Below are 18,593 nucleotides of genomic sequence, written 5' to 3'. Positions count from 1 at the left end.
CAAAGTCTGAAAAAATGCAAATATTTTCTATGTTATATTAGTCAACGTCTTGAACGTGCTGTCTTACTGGAAGTGACCTGGCACGGAAACTGGATGTTGACGAACAATCGGTTAACGAATAAAACGAATTAGTTCCGAGACGTTAACCAATCATGTGTGAGTCATGAGTCAGGGCGTGGTGATGAAGACAGGTACCGGACCCCGAGCTTTAACAAGCAGACAAAGCTATTAACAGTAAAAGAATATCATACATGTATGAAATTAAAAAAGGACATCTTATTACTCTTCAGGTCCTGCATGCAATCAGCCTAAGAGATGCACTATACATTAACCTGTATAATTATTTGCTGTGAAACAGTGAGCCATCATAATTTCAAACCTACCAACTGCTGGAGCCTGCAGAAACATGTCTCAAGCAGCACCTGCCGTGCCGGCTTCTTAGTTATTACTAGAAATGAGGTAATGTTTTGGTAGCATTTGCATATGTGTGTGATCATTCTGTAAACACAATGGCATGAAAGGTTTTAGCTGAATTCTAATAAACGTTGTAGGCATGTAGAATAGAGTAATATAGATAGAGTACATTCATCCTTTACATTTTGCTCAAGTACACAAAGATCTTCAAGGTCAGCTTAATGACTTTTTGGTTAAAAATTGACAAAATGCGGTATAACTTAGAAACTCTGATTCTAACAAGGGTGATATTATTAGAAATAACCTGTCACATTTGAATTGGGACTTCTCCCTCAAGGTCAGGAAATTGATCTGAAGATCAAAATGATAGTAAATAGAACTACTTAACTTCATTCACTGCCAGCCATTGGCAGTGAATGAGTTAAACCCATTGACTCATTCACTGCCATTGACGGCTATAGACGTCAATGGCAGTGAATGAGTTAATATGTATCTTACTGCCAGTAAATGGTAAAATGGTAAATGGCCTGCATTTGTATAGTGCTTTACTCAGTCCCTAAGGACCGCAAAGCGCTTTACACTACATTCAGTCATTCACCCATTCACACACCTTTTCACACACTGGTGATGGCAGCTACATTGTAGCCACAGCCACCCTGGGGCGCACTGACAGAGGCGAGGCTGCCGGACACTGGCCCTCTGACCACCACCAGTAAGGGCCCTCCGGCCTTCTCTTTCTGGGATGGCTGCACAGTATTTGCTGAGATGTGTGGCCTTAGGTCTTCGGTACTCTTGGAGGCTGTGGATGGCCAAGATCTCCTGGATCCATCTCTGCCTGCCTCTGGTTTCTGGGGGGCGTTACTGCAGCTCCCCACCCTCATAATGAAGTTCATTACTCACTATGCCTCTTTCTCTCTCTCTCTCTCTCTCTCTCTCTCTCTCTCTCTCTCTTTCTCTCTCACACACACACACACACTCTCTCACACACACACACACACACACACACACACACACATACACTTACACACACTCTCACACACTGTCTCACACACACACACACACACATACACTTACACACACACACACACACACACTCTCACACACACACACACACACACACACACACACACACACACACACTTACACACACACACTTACACACACACACACACACACACACACTTTGCTCCATCCTTTTATCATGTTCTCTACTCCCCCCCTTTATTTTCTCCTGCCTGTCAGCCTCCACATTACGACACATATAACGTAATATAAAAAATATATTTTTAAAAATGATCATTTTGAGAAATGTCGAAATTTCAAGATTACAGTTTTTTTACAGACGCTAGGACACATGTCTCAATACTTAGGTCACTTTTGCAAAACTCTTCACACAATCCTCCTAACTGACCGTCAGCTTGGCAAAGCAGTTCATTTCACATTCAAAATGCACTACAACTACCAAAACACTTCATTCAGGTCTCAAATAAACTCATTCTTCCAGAACACTAGCAAAGGTTGACAGCCGACAAACACACTTTGTCACCCACAAAACAATGACCTAAAAAACACTAACAACATGTAGCATTACAGTGTTTTCTTGTGTAAAACAAGGACACATCTCTGTTTATAATTTCAATATATGTTACTGGAATGAATCAGACATCATGCAGAATTCGTTAATATTTGTTTATGTATTTTTATTTTTTTGCACTAAGTAATCCCAAAATACAAGAATTTGTATACACACCATCCACTGATACACATACAATAGTAATGCTAATCTACTCGGTCTCCTCCATTTGGCCACAGGTTCTCATCCACATCACATCTTATGTCATCTATGGGCAACACACCTAGGAAAGAATCTTCTGGCTGCCAGAATTGAAGGAGTTGAACAATTGAAGGAGTAACACCTGTGCAGATGTTCATCTACAATGAGAATCAGCTGTGGCTGGTTAAACTGCATTTTTAGATTTAAAATATGTTTCAATAAAATATTGCTGTTGGATTTTGCTGTCTTTTTAAGTTTTGCATTGTGTTATTGTTTTGGCCATAAGTTTAACAGTTTTGAAAACAGTATGTAAGCACATGCAAAGTGTCCTGTATGTACAAAGCTTTTTGGCAGTTGTTGTGTCTGAGTGAGAAAATAATTCATGAAATTTGAGAGATGTAGTCATTGAATGCATTTTGTGCCAAAACAATGATAACTGGTCCTCAGTTTAGCCCACATAGACTTCTGTTGTGCTCACTGTGTGAGGAGTTTTGCAAAAGTGACCTAAGTATTGGGAAATGTGTCCTAGCGTCTGTAAAAAACTGTAAGTACTACTTACAATAATTAAAAAAACAACGAAAAAAGTGAAATACTATTTCCATAAGAAAGTCAAAGTGTGGAGATTACAGTTGTTGTTGCAGGACAAACTGCCACGGCTGCTGCGTCTTGTAGATGAGTTAGTAAAACAAACTGATCGGCCATCTTATCGTGTTTTGTGATACATACATCCTGTTTATTGCACGAGAGTGTAACCATCCATGTCCTTGTCCATTACCAGGCATTTCATTTTGTACAAATTCAACCAACTCACCAAAGTCTATATGTTTTTTTCCTTGTGCCCAAGCTTCTGAACAAAGCTTCAGTTGGTCTTATCTTTCTTATTATCCCACTGTGTTCATGTGCTAAAAGATCCACTCCATCCATTCTCCTCCTCTTATCCAATTCAGGGTCTCAGGGGGCTGGAGCCTGTCCCAGCTGTCTTAGGGCAAGAGGCAGGGTATACCATGGACAGGTCACCAGCCTGTCGCAGAGCTAACACACTGAGATTCATGCTCACACTTATGGGCAATTTAACCTAACCCCACTAACTGTGCTTCTTTGGATACCATACCATACCATATTGGATGGTATGGTATCCGGTATCCTTACCGGATTGTGGGAGGAAACCAGATTCCCCGGAGAGAAGACCATGCAAACACAAGGAGAACATGCAAACACAAGGAGAACATGCAAACACAAGGAGAACATGCAAACTCCACACAGAAAATCCCTGGCTTGATGGTGGAATTGAACTCAGGCCCTTCTTGTGAGGCAACAGTGCAAACCACTGCACCACTGTGCTGCCCAAGTAAATAACTTACTTGTAACTAAACTGACACTTCCTGTGTCGTATTTTCATTTTTACACATAACTTCATTGTGGACATCTATGGACACTTCCAGTGTCAGTTTAACACTAAGATGATGAGATGGTGAAACTGTACTTCAATGTGGATTAAATTGATTTTTTCCCTCCAATTGCTAATACCCCAAAAATACAACAAAAAACAAAATAACCCAGATGTTAATGCTCTGTAATAACAAGTTCTCAAACGTGTTGAAATGTTTTCATAAGGCGCCAATGCTAAATTGGCATCATACTGGCTAATGTGGTTCCTCCAGTTAACTCACGTGCACACATCCATTAATTAAGCCCCAGCAGGTAAGATTAGTATTGAACACATCACCACATTCGCTAAGTAAATATTTTTGTAAAGGTGTTGGCATGAACTTTTCACCAGATGCCAGTAATAACCAATCAAATCCACACGTACAAAGAAATCCAACCATAGATGTCCACAATGAAGTTATGTGTAAAAATGAAAATACGACACAGGAAAAAGATTATTGCACACACTTAGTGAGATTCATTTAATACTTTGTACCAAAGCCTTTTTTGGTGATGACAGCTTCAAGGCGCCTCCTGTATGGAGAAGCTAGTCCCATTGCTCAGGCGTGACTTTGGCCACACAATCAGTCTTCTACTCCCAAAGGTTCAGTGAACTCTGAGCTTTAGATCTTTCCAGAGCCGTTGAATGGGAGAGTTGCGGCATCTCCATTCACTCCAATAGGTCATTTTTCCCCTCCAGCAGTGGCGGAGCATGGTACAAAAGATGATTGGCCGCTGGAAAAAGAAAAAGTGGGGACATCTTTTTTTTTTCTCCAGAATTCTGAGGAAATAACAGTCAATTATTTGATTGATCAAATCTGTAGCATGGAGCCTCACAATAGTTCCGAAGGTTATCAACATATACTAGCCACACTATAAAGATACAGCAGCACAGAAGTTTGAGGTGTATTTTAAAAGAAAAGGAAGGAGAAAAATCTCAGTACAACTGCCCTCTAAGCACTTGTGGAACCACAACTCTGACTCTGACTTACTCAAGGGCTCAAGGGCTTGGATTCAGGTCAGGTGACTGGCTGGGCCATTCTAGAGGCTTTATTTTTTTCTCTGAAACCAATTGAGAGTTTCCTTGGCAGTGTGCTTGGAATCGTTGTCTTCCTGAAACGTTCACGTTCATTTCATGGTCCTGGTAGATGGCAGCATATTTTTAGCAAGAATGTCTTGGTACATTTTTCCATTTATCCCTGCTATAGTTATATGAAGTGTGCCAGTGCCATATTCTGAAAAACAGCCCCACACTATGATGATCCAAACTTCACCGTTGTTGGTGTTTTGGGGGTGATGTGCAGTGCCTTTAGGACCCCCAAACATGACGTTTGTTATGTTATCCACAGTTCTGCAGCACTATATACATATGGACAGTATTAACTAGGGGTGCAACGATATTCGTATCGATATTGAACCGTTCGATACAGAGCTTTCGGTTCGGTACACATACGTATCGAACAATACAGAATTTTTAATTTATGTTATCAACTTTCCTTCTGACGATGCTGTCTGTGTTGAGCGCTCAGTGGATCTGCGCTCGACAGTGCAGCCTAGGCGGAGTAGTCGAACGCAGATTCACTGAGCGCAGGGCGAGCTAGCCAGACAGAAGCTAAGCTCTGGTTGCAACATGGCAAATTGAACCTCCCCCACCCTCATTCAGATCTGGCGTTTGGAACTATTTTGGTCTTCATGTGACTTATGACCCTGAAGGTAAACGTGTCATGGACTAAAGTAAAACAGTATGTTGGATGTGCCACGCAATGCTCAGTTACATGGGTGGGAACTAGTGCGTTAGCGCAGTTAGCTCGTTAACGTGTTGACGCTGTCCAGCCCCATTCGTCTTCCTGCCAACCACATCCGGCCTGTCAGATTTTCTCTTTCCAAACCTCAACTTTTGCCAGCAAAAGCTCAGCTATATTCAAACTTCAGAATCAGAGGGACTTTATTACAGTATTTGCCCGTTGCTTGAACACTATAAACCCATGCTTAGACTAAAGTAACACAATGTGAAGCTGTTGTTACCATACCTCAAACACATGTACCCCTACCTTACAGTTTTTGCCCACTGCTTGAACACATTTTGCAAAACTCCGCTCTCTGTGCCAAAACTGTACACACAAGTACACATGACACAACACTGGGAAATATACCAGTCACAACTGTGTCAAATTGAAACTCTACTCCCAAAACCTAAACTCTGCTGTCAAAACCTAACATTCCTTTGTCAAAATGTAACTCTGTTGACAAAATGACACATACTTGCATCATATGCAAACACTTACAGATCAGGGGGAACACACTAGTCTTCTTTACATAAAGCACTGCAGTCCTTGATTTCCATTGTGTATTCAGAAGGCACATTTACAGGAGACACATTTCCAAACAACCAAAAACGCAAATAGACCTACTCAATACTGTACATTGCAGTACCGTGAATTCAGATGAAGCAAAAAAAAAACAAAAAAACAACAACAACACAATAATACTGCAATAGAAAAAACACTATACTGTAAACACAAAAAACCATGACAATTGTGCATAAGTGGGCTCATGGATCCCGCCGTCTGTTGGGGTCTGGCCACAGGACCTCATCAACATCGCAAGCAATGTCCTCTCCCGCTAGGCACCGGGGAAAATATCCTCTTGCGTGTCGAAACCATCCATGGATTGCTGTCACCTGAATGTCGCCGCAGGCCTGTTCCATTGCCTGCAGAAGAGGCATACGGGCATGTGGTTGGCGGTCATATACTCGCCATCTCCAAGCCGAAAAAAATTCCTCTATAGGGTTTAAAAATGGTGAGTAAGGGGGCAAGTATACCACTTCAAATTGATTGTGGTTGGAGAACCAGGCCTGGACCAGAGCAGCCCGATGGAAACTGACATGATCCCATATCACCACAAACCTGGGCTGATCTGGTCTGTTCTGTACAACTATATCATGGAGAGCATCTAGAAATGTGAGTATGTGTTGGCTATTGTATGGACCTAGTGTTGCATGATGGTGCAGAAGCCCTCGAAGGCTTATGGCGGCACACAATGTGATATTTCCCCCGCGCTGCCCTGGAACGTGCACAATTGCCCTTTGGCCAATTACATTACGACCCCGTCGTCTTGTTTTGCTCAGGTCGAATCCAGCTTCATCAATGAAAATGTATTCATGAGGCTGTGCAGCTCCATCCATGGTCAAGATTCTCTGAAAAAAAGGGGAACATATCCCTGTACTACAGTGCTACACATACAGCACCCTCACCCCATCACACAGGTACCTGTGTAGCTCTCAGAATAGATCCATGTGGTACTGATATGGTACATATTCAGCTGCTACTGGACTTCACCAATACTCTATTGTAAATGTCAGGGACAGTTACACGTACCCGTACATATTCAGCTCGAAGTCCTTTGACCCTGTCACTGTTCCTCTCGAATGGGACTCTGTAGAGCTGCTTCATGGTGATGCTGTGTTTACCCAAGATGCGTCTGATGGTGGTGATGCTCACATGGTTTATGTTGCTGAACACTCGCCTGTCTGCAAGTATTTTCCGTCGTAGCTGGTGGAGACGGATGGCATTGTCTGCCCTCACTAGGTCCACAACAGCAAGTTCCTGCTGTTGTGTGAACAGGCGTTGGCGTCCTCCCCCAGAAGGTCTTCGGGTCATTCTGGAGAAATACAACCACATATTGTCATCGGTTTGCTTATTTTTCTTACAGTACTTCACTGTATATACTGTATCATCCACTGTACAACACTGTACTTCAATATAAGTAATCATGGTATGTTTCACAGAAACTACCACTTTGGCTGCAAAAGGAGCATTAGCACCCCGTACACTTGATATGGTAATGTGATATACTGTAGAACAGTGCTATGAAACCATCTGAGTAGAGCAGAAGGTATGGAGGTGAAGACAGACCTGCTTTCTAGTCGGAATGTTCGTATTACAGATGCCACTGTGAAGCGGCTTAGATGTGGGTGGACTCTCTGCCCAGCTTCCCTCATAGTCAGGCCATGGTTGATGACATGGTCCACCAAAGTTGCTCTTATTTCATCAGAAATATGGGTCCGTTCATGGCCTCTTCGGCCTTCTCCTCCTCTTCCTCCTCCTCCTCTACCTCTTCCTCTTCCTCTTGCTCTCCCTCCATCCATGCTTGCAAAGTTCTTGAAATGGCTACGCTGAGGGCTTTTTGTAGTTGGCTAATTGGTGTTCGGTTTTGCAAGTACGTGCCTTCAGGTGTGTATTTGAGTGGTTGCAATTACCCGATGTGTTTTGTATTTTGGATACATGTGTTTTCCAAATGGCACCCTGAGATTTCATTTTGTGAGCGAAGTGTCTTATGTATGAAATAGAGTGTAGCATGCAGGACCATGTGTGTTGCATAAAGGAGTAGGTGTGTTGCATAATTGGTACTGGGGTGCAAAGCAGCGCTTTTGTTTAAGGTATGGGTACATGTGTTTGAGGTATGGTAACAAAAGCTTCAAGTTGTGTTACTTTAGTCTAAGCATGGGTTTATAGTGTTCAAGCAACGGGCAAAAACTGTAAACAAAAGCGCTGCTTTGCACCCCAGTACCAATTATGCAACACACCTACTCCCTCATGCAACACACATGGTCCTGCATGCTACACTCTATTTCATACATAAGACACTTCGCTCACAAAATGAAATCTCAGGGTCCCATTCGGAAAACACATGTATCCAAAATACAAAACACATCGGGTAATTGCAACCACTCAAATACACACCTGAAGGCACCTACTTGCAAAACCGAACACCAATTAGCCAACTACAAAAAGCCCTCAGCGTAGCCATTCCAAGAACTTTGCAAGCATGGATGGAGGGAGAGCAAGAGGATATTTACCCCGGTGCCTAGCGGGAGAGGACATTGCTTGCGATGTTGATGAGGTCCTGTGGCCAGACCCCAACAGACGGCGGGATCCATGAGCCCACTTATGCACAATTGTCATGGTTTTTTGTGTTTACAGTATAGTGTTTTTTCTATTGCAGTACTATTGTGTTGTTGTTGTTTTATTTGCTTTACCTGTATTCATGGTACTGCAATGTACAGTATTGAGTAGGTCTATTTGCGTTTATGGTTGTTTGGAAATGTGTCCCCTGTAAATGTGCCTTCTGAATAAACAATGGGAATCAAGGACTGCAGTGTTTTATGTACAGCAGACTAGTGTGTTCCCCCTGATCTGTGAGTGTTTGCATATGGTGCAGGTATGTGTCATTTTGGCAACAGAGTTACATTTTGACAAAGGAATGTCAGGTTTTGACAGCAGAGTTTAGGTTTTGGGAGTAGAGTTCCAATTTGGCACAGATGTGAATAGTATATTTCCCAGTGTTGTGTCATGTGTACTTGTGTGTACAGTTTTGGCACAGCGAGCGGGGTTTTGCAAAATGTGTTCAAGCAGTGGGCAAAAACTGTAATCCCAGAGGGAAATTGAGATGTCACAGGAGCATAGATCAGTAGATCAGCATAGACCAGGGGTGTCGAACCCCAGGCCTCGAAGGCCGGTGTCCTGCAGGTTTTAGATCTCACCCTGGGTCAACACACCTGAATCACACGATTAGTTCATTACCAAGGAACGTCCACACGTACACGGGTATTTTTGAAAACGCAGATTTTTCTATGCGTTTGCACCTTTCATCCACACGTAAACTGTGTTTTCAATCACTGAAAATGGAGATTTTTAAAAACTCCTGATTTTCGAAAACTCCATTTTTGCGTTTACGTGCGGACGAGGAAAACTCCGTTTGTCATGGAACGTCAAAGGTGTGCGCCTTTTTTGGCGTGACGCTGTGCGCTATGTTATTGTTTACATGAGATGAATTTATAGAGACAAAATACTGTTACTGTTAATCTGACTATCTGCAGTTTTTACACACATATACATGCGCAGTTACTGTCCCTCCGTTTAGAAAGACAGAGGCGTCTGAGTGAACTTCGGACGTGGCTTATAGGCAAAGGTTAAAATATCAATACCGCAGTCTAAATATCAGGAGAGCAAATCAATATGCTTTCAGATGTGTGGCTACATGTTGGTGACCTTTCAACACAGTCGCTGTCACAACACAAATCCCAACGTCGCTTTGAATAAATTTAGTTTTTAAAAAAAAGTACATTTATGTGTGCTGTATGCATTTTGTTTATTCCTAGTTGTGAGTCTACACCAACCAAAATACTGTCTTTAGTTATTAACATTTGAAATGTTGAAGGCACCTGAAAAGTAACACAAAATTATCTGCCTTTTCAGGAAAACAAAAACTTTTCGGTTTTGTGAGGGTACAAAACCCTGTTTAGTCTTTCCCTCCCAGGCTTCTAGACTTCTGATTGGCCAACATTTCGTTTTTAGCATTTACATGTGGATGGAAATATTTTTTTAAAACTGCACGTGTGCACATGTGCAAAAACAAAAACGGAAAATCTCCGTTTTCAAAAATACCCGTGTACGTGTGGACGTAGCCTCTGGACACCAGCCCTTGAGGACTGGAGTTCGACACCCCTGATCTAGAGCATCAGTGACCACTGAAGGTTTTGGTGGAGATGAATATAATCCAAGGCTCTTCACAGTCACCAGATGTCACACCAGCTGAACAACTATGGGATATTTTGGACTCCTGTGTTATGCTTGCTTTTTGCTTGAGCAGGAATAGGGTGAAGTCAATCTGCAGTGTGAAAAATGTGTGCTGCGATCAGTACAACCTTTGCTTGTGCTCTTGTTTGTTCATCGGCTAACTCTGGAGAAGAGCAATGTTTTTACTTAAAAAGAGCTGAATAAAAACTTTAAAACAATAAGAAGTGTCCACCCACCCCGCTTTTCCTATTCTCAGTGAATGTATGGCTACATTGTAACCTTGGTTCTCTGAGTGAGAGACTCTCTCTTTGCTCCATGATATATTCCACATGTACAGGTATGATCCCCTTTTGTCAGGGTGTGCGGATACTTCTTTAAAACACTACAGCTTGCCCCGTCACACCCCGTGCATCTATAAAACATGAAGGTCGAACCAGGGAGTGGAGGGGCTATCAATCTGCAAGACACAAGACTGGCCCCAGAGGGTCCCGTAAGATGTAGAGAACACTGCAACTGAACACGCCACTATGATGCTAGGCTAACTGTGGACACACAGCAGGCAACCGCTAAAGAGCACTCAGCACCTGCTCCCTGAAGGAGGGTCTGGCTGCCCCATTCTGATGGCAGAACCTGGCAAATGTGGACTCAGCCATCCGGTTGTCTAAAGAGGGAACCACCTCTTCATAAGGCCCATGAGGTGGCCATCCCTCAGGTCGAGTGGGCCCATACTCTGGAAGGGAGGGGGACACCGGAGTAGGCGTATGCCTGGTAAAATGTCTCCACAACGAAACAGGATAGTCTGGACTTAGACAGGGGTCTGCCCAGGATCGCAGGGTGAAAACTGACAAATACCTGGTCTGTTTGCCTAAAAAGGCTGAGTATGCCTCACATACTCTGCCATGGCCCAGACACCAACCTGGTGCTGAGCTGCCTCCTGGTCCAAGCCCCTAGTGGGAGGTGTATTCAAACAGGACCTTTGGCAGGAATGCAGGGTTGGCTAGAGCATGGAGCTCGCTAATCCTCCTGGTGGATGTTATGACTACCAAAAAGGCAGCTTTGAGAGACAGCCATTTCACATCAGCTTCCCCGAACAGGTCAAAGGAGGATGCTGAAGGTAACGGACACACACTGACACACGGTACCCAACTGTTAGGGCCGAGAGGGCCAGGCTGTGGGTGTGGACTCAAATGCAGACACAGAGGGAGGCATAACGGGCGTGAACACAGTGCTTTATTTACAGTGCCTAGTTAACTTACAAAGCAGGAAACTATGAATGCTATGAACGGAGAATGCTATGAACTGTGGAAGCTATGAACTGAGAACTGTGAGGCCAAACTATGAACATGAAACTCTGAGTGCTATGACTAGGTGCAAGATTTCATGGATGGATCCTGGGAATGGAAAAAGGGGCAGCGGCTTGGATGGAGGTACGCAGTCACTATAATGAGAGGAGACAAGTAGTCAGTGGCAGTCTAGGGAATCACAGCTGAAGGATTAGACTATGGTGGTTAGGGCTTACGCGTTGCAGGTTAAAGTGTCATGCGAGGAGGGAGTGTCCAAGGGGTTCCGGGTGAGGAGTGTCCAGAGAGGATCCAGAATATACTTGGAGTGAGGGACTTGGCAGGAAGGCAGGCAGGTGGAGTCCAATGATGGAAAGGAAGAAACCAGATGACAGAACCAGCGTCCAGGCGGAGACTGCCAGGTGGGTCCTATGACAAAGAAAACACGGTGAGGAGAAAAGCAGTAGTTAAGGGCTCTCACAAGGGCTTGGTGGCCTAGCACTAACGTGAGTTAGCAGAAGATCTGGCAGAGGTCTGTTGTGAATGCTGGTCTTATATGCTGGTGACTTGATTGGAACCAGGTGTGGAAGCTGATTGGAGTCTCTGCCTGAAGGTGGAGCCCAGTGGAGTGGAAAAACCCTGCACTCACCCGGACCATGACACCCAACAGTACATGTCGATCAAACCAACATTGATTTCACATCTGCACAGCTGTTATAGATAAGCTGTGTGGTGTAACCGGGCAAGTGTCTTAAAGAAGTATCCACACGCCCTGACAAAGGGGGATCATTCCCTGTGGAACATGTAACCGAGTGGAGAGAGAGTCTCTATGTGATAGAGAACTCCATTGTTCCATCTTTCCTTATTCCAGCCACTTGTCAACCAACCAGCATTTGACCAACACATATGTCTAGTGACATGCAGCTGGAATTTTAGAAGACTGCATGGGAGCACTTTTGCGGTGGGTAAACACTCCGATCCCTTTGCTGATAGGATGTAAACACATATGGAGACAGACACATTTGCAGGACTATAAAAGCATGGTTTGGACAACACTCTCTGCCAGCATCATCAAAACAAACAAAACATGTTTCATTCTATCAGAGGCCGTGTAGAAACTTAAAGAGTTAATACTAATGTGATGCTGATGTTGTTTTAGCAACAAAAAACCTAACCAAGATGCCACATGCAATTTTTCAATTGAATAGTGTATTTTTCAGGTTCTACAACCCTGGGCTAAACCTATGACATGACAGCCAAAACCATTTCAATATATTTTATTGAAAGTGAAATGGTAAGAAAATTCTGGAACAGTTCCAATCCAACTTTATTTATATATAACTTTAAAAACAACAAAGCTGACCAAAGTGCTATGGTTCACAGTTGTGAGTTATTCAATATTAATTCCACATTAACATCTTGAACCCAAACCTAGACTGTGCAAGCAGTGATAAGAAACCTTGGGTGTGTGGGGCTTGCACATGTGGTACACACACACACACACACACACACACACACACACACACACACACACACACACACACACACACACACACACACACACACACACACACACACTCTTATGAGCCAGGTGTGTGTCAAATTTGCCTGTAACAGCCTGCACAAAAATGTAACATTTTATTGTGTTTTTCCTGCTGTCAAATGACAAAACAGGCCAATTTTTACCCGATCAGTATGTAAGAGTTAACGCTGTGCATAGACATTAGCTGATTCTAATCTAATATTATCCTTCAACAAAATCCATTAAATAATCATAGTAAATATGCAGGAAGGTTTATTTGTCAGGAGGCAAACAGGAACCTTGAGACACGAGCACCTCTGACACAGTCTTAAAATACTCTATTGAGAGACAGCTGCCAGCAAGCTTCAGTTTAACTCCTACAGTCTGAGCTGGCAGAGAACTTCAGTGCTGGCTGGACGTTGTCACTACATGAAAGTTAATCATTTAAATGTAGCTTGAGGTGTAACGGCTGTGCTTGCTTTGAACTTCTGCCTGTTATACAAATATAACATTTCACACTGACATAACTCTTCTCCAGTGGGGCACTAGCTCCATTAGATTAATCAGGACAACTCTGCATATCAGAGCTATTGGAAAAGCATAGAATGAAACAAGAGCACATAAATTTTAATCAAACATAATCCATATTTCCTGATTTGCACATTTAGTTATTTCCTCGTTTGAAAGTTTTCTGACCACATTAGCAATGCAAAGCAGGGCAACAGCTATTAGGATTCAGCCTCCTTTTTTCCTTCTTTTATTCCAGACTGTGTGCGGCATGATCAGAATGAAGACATTTGATTAGATAAAGGATGGGAAACTATCTGGGAATCCACTGACTTTGCCACTATTTCACAGCTCCACTGAAGTTATGTGCAGATTAGAGGACTGCTTTAGAGCAGAGTGGTTCTTATATAGTGCTTTTCTACTCAGTGTTTTATCAAACATACCTCCGCTACCCATTCAAAGTCCTTTTATAGTAGCACCTTTTTTATGCTTGGGTGGTTGTAGGTCCGGAGCTAGCGCAGGTCACCAGCTAATCGAAGGCTTGGTGGTTTGAGCCCCATCTGCTCCAGGCTGCATGCCAAATATCCTTATGCAAGATGCTAACCCCAAGTTTTGTTTTTGGCTCTAACCCTTGTCTCAGTGCAGACCATGGACTTGCCTACAACCGCTCTGCCCATTTTCAGACTCCATTGCATTTCAGGGTTTTTCTCTGCATTCAAAGAAACTTGTAAATAAACTTGTGTAAACTTTTCCTCAGTGTTCTGTAAAAGTGTTCAGTGTTCATAAAACCCACACACAACTATGTCCTAGAGGCCTGCTTGTGCAAACAACTTATGGTGTCTATTGTGATCTTCTGTGTTATGCTTTCTTTGAGGGCGTGTGATGAGTTGGAAATTAGAATGTGCAGTTGTTTCAAGTTTGTGTTACAGACCAGCGCAATTTACAGTATAGAATTAAAAGGAAAAATCTAGTTCAGTGATACAGACAGGAAGTTGCTCTGACAAGGAGATACAGAGGGACTTTAACCCTAAGGTGATGGTGAGGGCTGAAATTGAAGGGAACAGCAGAAATACTGCACGGTATCGAATTGCAATAGCCTACGACGGATAGTGAGCTGAGAAGATCATTGGAGCCTCTCTTCCCTCCATCACAGACACCTATCGTACCCGCAAAGCCACCAGCATCATGGAGGACCCCACACACCCCTCACACACACTCTTCACCTGCTGCCATCTGGAAAGACGCACCAGAGCATCCGGGCCCTCACTGCCAGACTACAGAACAGCTTCTTCCCCCAGCTGTCAGACTCCTGAACACTCAGTGACTGGACCTTCATACATGTCACTGCCTCAAGCACTTATCTGCACACAATAGCACACACACACACACACACACACACACACACACACACACACACACACACACACACACACACACACACACACTCACTTTTTGCACAATGCTCAGTCTTTTGCCACCCCACTGTTGTGTCTGTATCATTCTGTTCTGTCTTTGTGTTGCACTGTTTTTGTTTTTAGGGTTTTTTGTGCAATTTTTGCACACTTGCGTTTCATGCAGTCCTGTGTTGATTGTCTGTTATACGTAGCACCATGGTCTTGGAGGAGCGTTGTTCACTGTGTACTGTACCACTGCACATGGTTGAAATGACAATAAAGCCACTTGACTTGTTAAAAACTTTAGTTAGTGAATTCAGGCCTCTGCAAAACTCACACCGGATGAGTCACATTCAAATTAAAACGAATGGCCTTAAACCTTTATCAGCCAGGAGTAACGTGATAGTGACCCATCTCTGAACACGCTGGAAAGAGCTTTGAGCACACATGCAGGTGCCTATGTCATTACACAGTGCAAGAACGAGATCGAACACGCACGCACGCACACACACTGCACAGAGTTTAAGGGCCCCAACAAAACAAAAACAGTCCAGGTCAGGATGTGGGAAAGACCACCAGGCCAGGCTAAGAGGCAGAGGTTGGTGCAAGAAACACTGTTCAGGTTGTCTGCCAGGAAGTGAAGTGGCCCTACAGGGGGCCGACCATGATGGCAAGGTTCCTGTAGTAACTTTTATAGTGGCTGTAGGGAACTTAAACTTGCAGGAGGCTGACAGTGGAGACAAAAGAAGGAGGGAGAATCTTCGGTCCACAGTGCAGTGAGGTGGACCTTACATAACATCAGCAGTGATGTTGCAGCTGGAGAGCTAGGTGATTACTAGATGTCACTCAGGCTAAGGCAATCCCAGATCCTGTTCCAGCGTGAAAGATGGCAGCTGGTCTGAGGTGAGAGGCTCCTGGCTCACCGTCCCTGGTTAGGAACAAAGCTGATGAGTTTGCTGGTCTGGTGAGGGTGGCCAGTGAAAGGCAACCCAACCTTATCAGGCCTCAGCGCTCTGCAACTTGAACCTTCAACTCTTTAATAAATTTACAAAACGTATACTTTGAGTTTGCTACTCTTTTGGAAAATGAACATGACAGAATCACAAGCTTGCAAGGAGATTGTAAGCACATTATGGAGCCACCAGAAAGGCGAAAAATGTCAGTAGTTAGGGAGCATTTTCACACATCTTCCTAAATCAATCTCAGAGTGGATGCTTATATATACATTTTAATTATATAGGACCTCATATCAACTGTAAGTAGCCTTGCAGGGCTGCTGTACATCAAATGACCAGCATGTCAGCACTTCGTGTGAGCTACTTTTTGGCAAAGCAACAAGATTCAACACATTCACAGGGGCCTCATCATACCATCACTATGAAGCAGGAAATGGACTCAAAGGCAAACCTTTATCTGGGTGGCAGCAGCAAGTTCAGAGAAGATTAAACCTGCGGTGTAATAAATCCAAGCCAGGGAGACACAATGGGAGACAAACATGAGACAGCACAGCACTAAGGACAACTGAGGGTTTAAAAACACCCACATGACGTCATCAGAGAAAGAGAAGACGGGAAAAAGAGACACAGGTTAATAGAGTCTAGTTAATGAGATAAGGGGAAGCACATGCAGACGGAGATCCTCCCCAGGGCATCTCCAGAGGCTGAGCGTACGGCTTCTTAGTCCGAGCCGGAGGTCGGTGCACCAGGGGTCAGCGAACTGTCCACACTTGCCAGGCCTGTGCCACCTGAACCTGCTTTGTCTGACCCTGCACGTCCAGCACGGCCTGCACGTCATGGATCGTTTGCTGTGCTACGTCATTGTCCTCCAGAGCTGCTACGGTGCAGGCCACCTGAGCCGCAACGCCGCTGCCACCAGACCTGTTTCAGGCCACTTGAACTGTTTCTGCAGCATTGCTGCCCGCCGGGTCGGTCACCAGAACAGTTTTTCCGCCACCGCTGAAACCGCAGTGGGCCTGTGGAACTGCTATATGGCCATCGGGGGAGTCGCGGTGGAACCTATGGACTTTTTGAACTCTTGGACTGGAGGTCTTTGTTTGTTTGGGGAGTGGTTTTGAAACTCCACAGCAGACTGTGACAGAAAAATCTCATTGAGATTAACAATCTCATTTCCAAGAGAGACCTGGCATCATGGCAGCAAAAGTAAAAAATACAAGAATTAAAACAAATATAATATCCTGTACAATCACGTGAACAATATACAATAACAGATCATTAAGAGTGACATTAAAAACAATCACACTGACTAAAAGAGTTATTCTCTCAAACCTTTGAGATGGACTTAAACTCCCCCAAGGTAACCATTGGTTTCTTTATTTATTCTTTATTTTTCTTTATTCTTTATTTAGAAGTCAGAATTTAGGAGGGGTTAGGACATGAACAAAGAAAATACATTCTGATATATGACCCTTGGGCATATCTGTGAGAAGGAAGGGTATTATGAAGAATAATGCAACATCACCGCCAACATTGTCTTCATTTCTGACAGTTTCAGTTCCATTATTATATCAAACGTCAAGAATTCACAAGCAAAGGAAGACCACACCATGTTTAAACAAGGGTGCTTTAGTCATCAAAATTATTTTTTAATCAATTAGACATCATTTTTTCACCCCCTAAAGATACATAGTTAAAGCACTGCAACAGTAGCTCGACATCACATGACATTAAACTAAAGCTGTCAACATTTTTTGACCAGGACATGTCCTTCAACGCACATATTAAACAAATATGTAAGACTGCTTTCTTCCATTTGTGCAACATCTCTAAAGTTAGAAATATCCTGTCTCAGAGTGACGCTGAAAAACTAGTTCATGCATTTATTACTTCCAGGCTGGACGACTGTAATTCATTATTATCAGGATGTCCAAAAAACTCCCTGAAAAGCTTTCAGCTAATCCAAAATGCTGCAGCAAGAGTCCTGACAGGGACTAGAAAGAGAGAGCAGATTTCTCCTGTTTTGGCTTCCTGTTAAATCCAGAATTCAAAATCCTGCTCCTCACATACAAGGTCTTAAATAATCAGGGCCCATCTGATCTTAATGACCTTGTAGTACCATATCATCCTATTAGAGCACTTCGCTCTCACACTGCAGGCCTACTTGTTGTTCCTAGAGTATTTAAAAGTAGAATGGGAGGCAGAGCCTTCAGTTTTCAGGCCCCTCTTCTGTGGAACCAGCTTCCAGTTTGGATTCAGGAGACAGACACTATCTCTACTTTCAAGATTAGGCTTCAAACTTTCCTTTTTGCTAAAGCATATAGTTAGGGCTGGACCAGGTGACCCTGAATCCTCCCTTAGTTATGCTGCAATAGGTGTAGGCTGCTGGGGATTCCCATGATGCTCTGGGAGTTTCTTCTTCACTCACTATGTGTTAACAGACCTCTCTGCACTGAATCATATCTGTTATTAACCTCTGTCTCTCTTCCACAGCATGTCTTTATCCTGTCTTCCTTCTCTCACCCCAACCAATCACAGCAGATGGCCCCGCCCCTCCCTGAGCCTGGTTCTGCCGGAGGTTTCTTCCTGTTAAAAGGGAGTTTTTCCTTCCCACTGTTGCCAAAGTGCTGCTCATAGGGGGTCATATGATTGTTGGGTTTTTCTCTGTATCTATGAAGCGCCTTGAGGCGACTTATGTTGTGATTTGGCGCTATATAAATAAAATTGAATTGAATTGAATTGA

General features: G+C 43.5%; 1 pseudogene; it reads right to left on the bottom strand.

Annotated features, from left to right (window-relative positions):
- Nucleotides 1-6,406: 6,406 nt before the first annotated feature.
- LOC146548378 (uncharacterized) lies at nt 6,407-7,275 on the bottom strand (annotated as a pseudogene).
- Nucleotides 7,276-18,593: the final 11,318 nt, after the last annotated feature.

This window comes from Mchenga conophoros, linkage group LG23 (genome assembly GCF_057382185.1).
Source record: "Mchenga conophoros isolate Kocher_MC1m ecotype Shallow Benthic linkage group LG23, M_conophoros_male_GT1.1, whole genome shotgun sequence".
In the NCBI taxonomy this organism is placed as follows: domain Eukaryota; kingdom Metazoa; phylum Chordata; class Actinopteri; order Cichliformes; family Cichlidae; genus Mchenga; species Mchenga conophoros.
The sequence above is the reverse complement of the archived record's forward strand: the minus strand, read 5'-3'. Positions and strand labels throughout refer to the sequence as shown.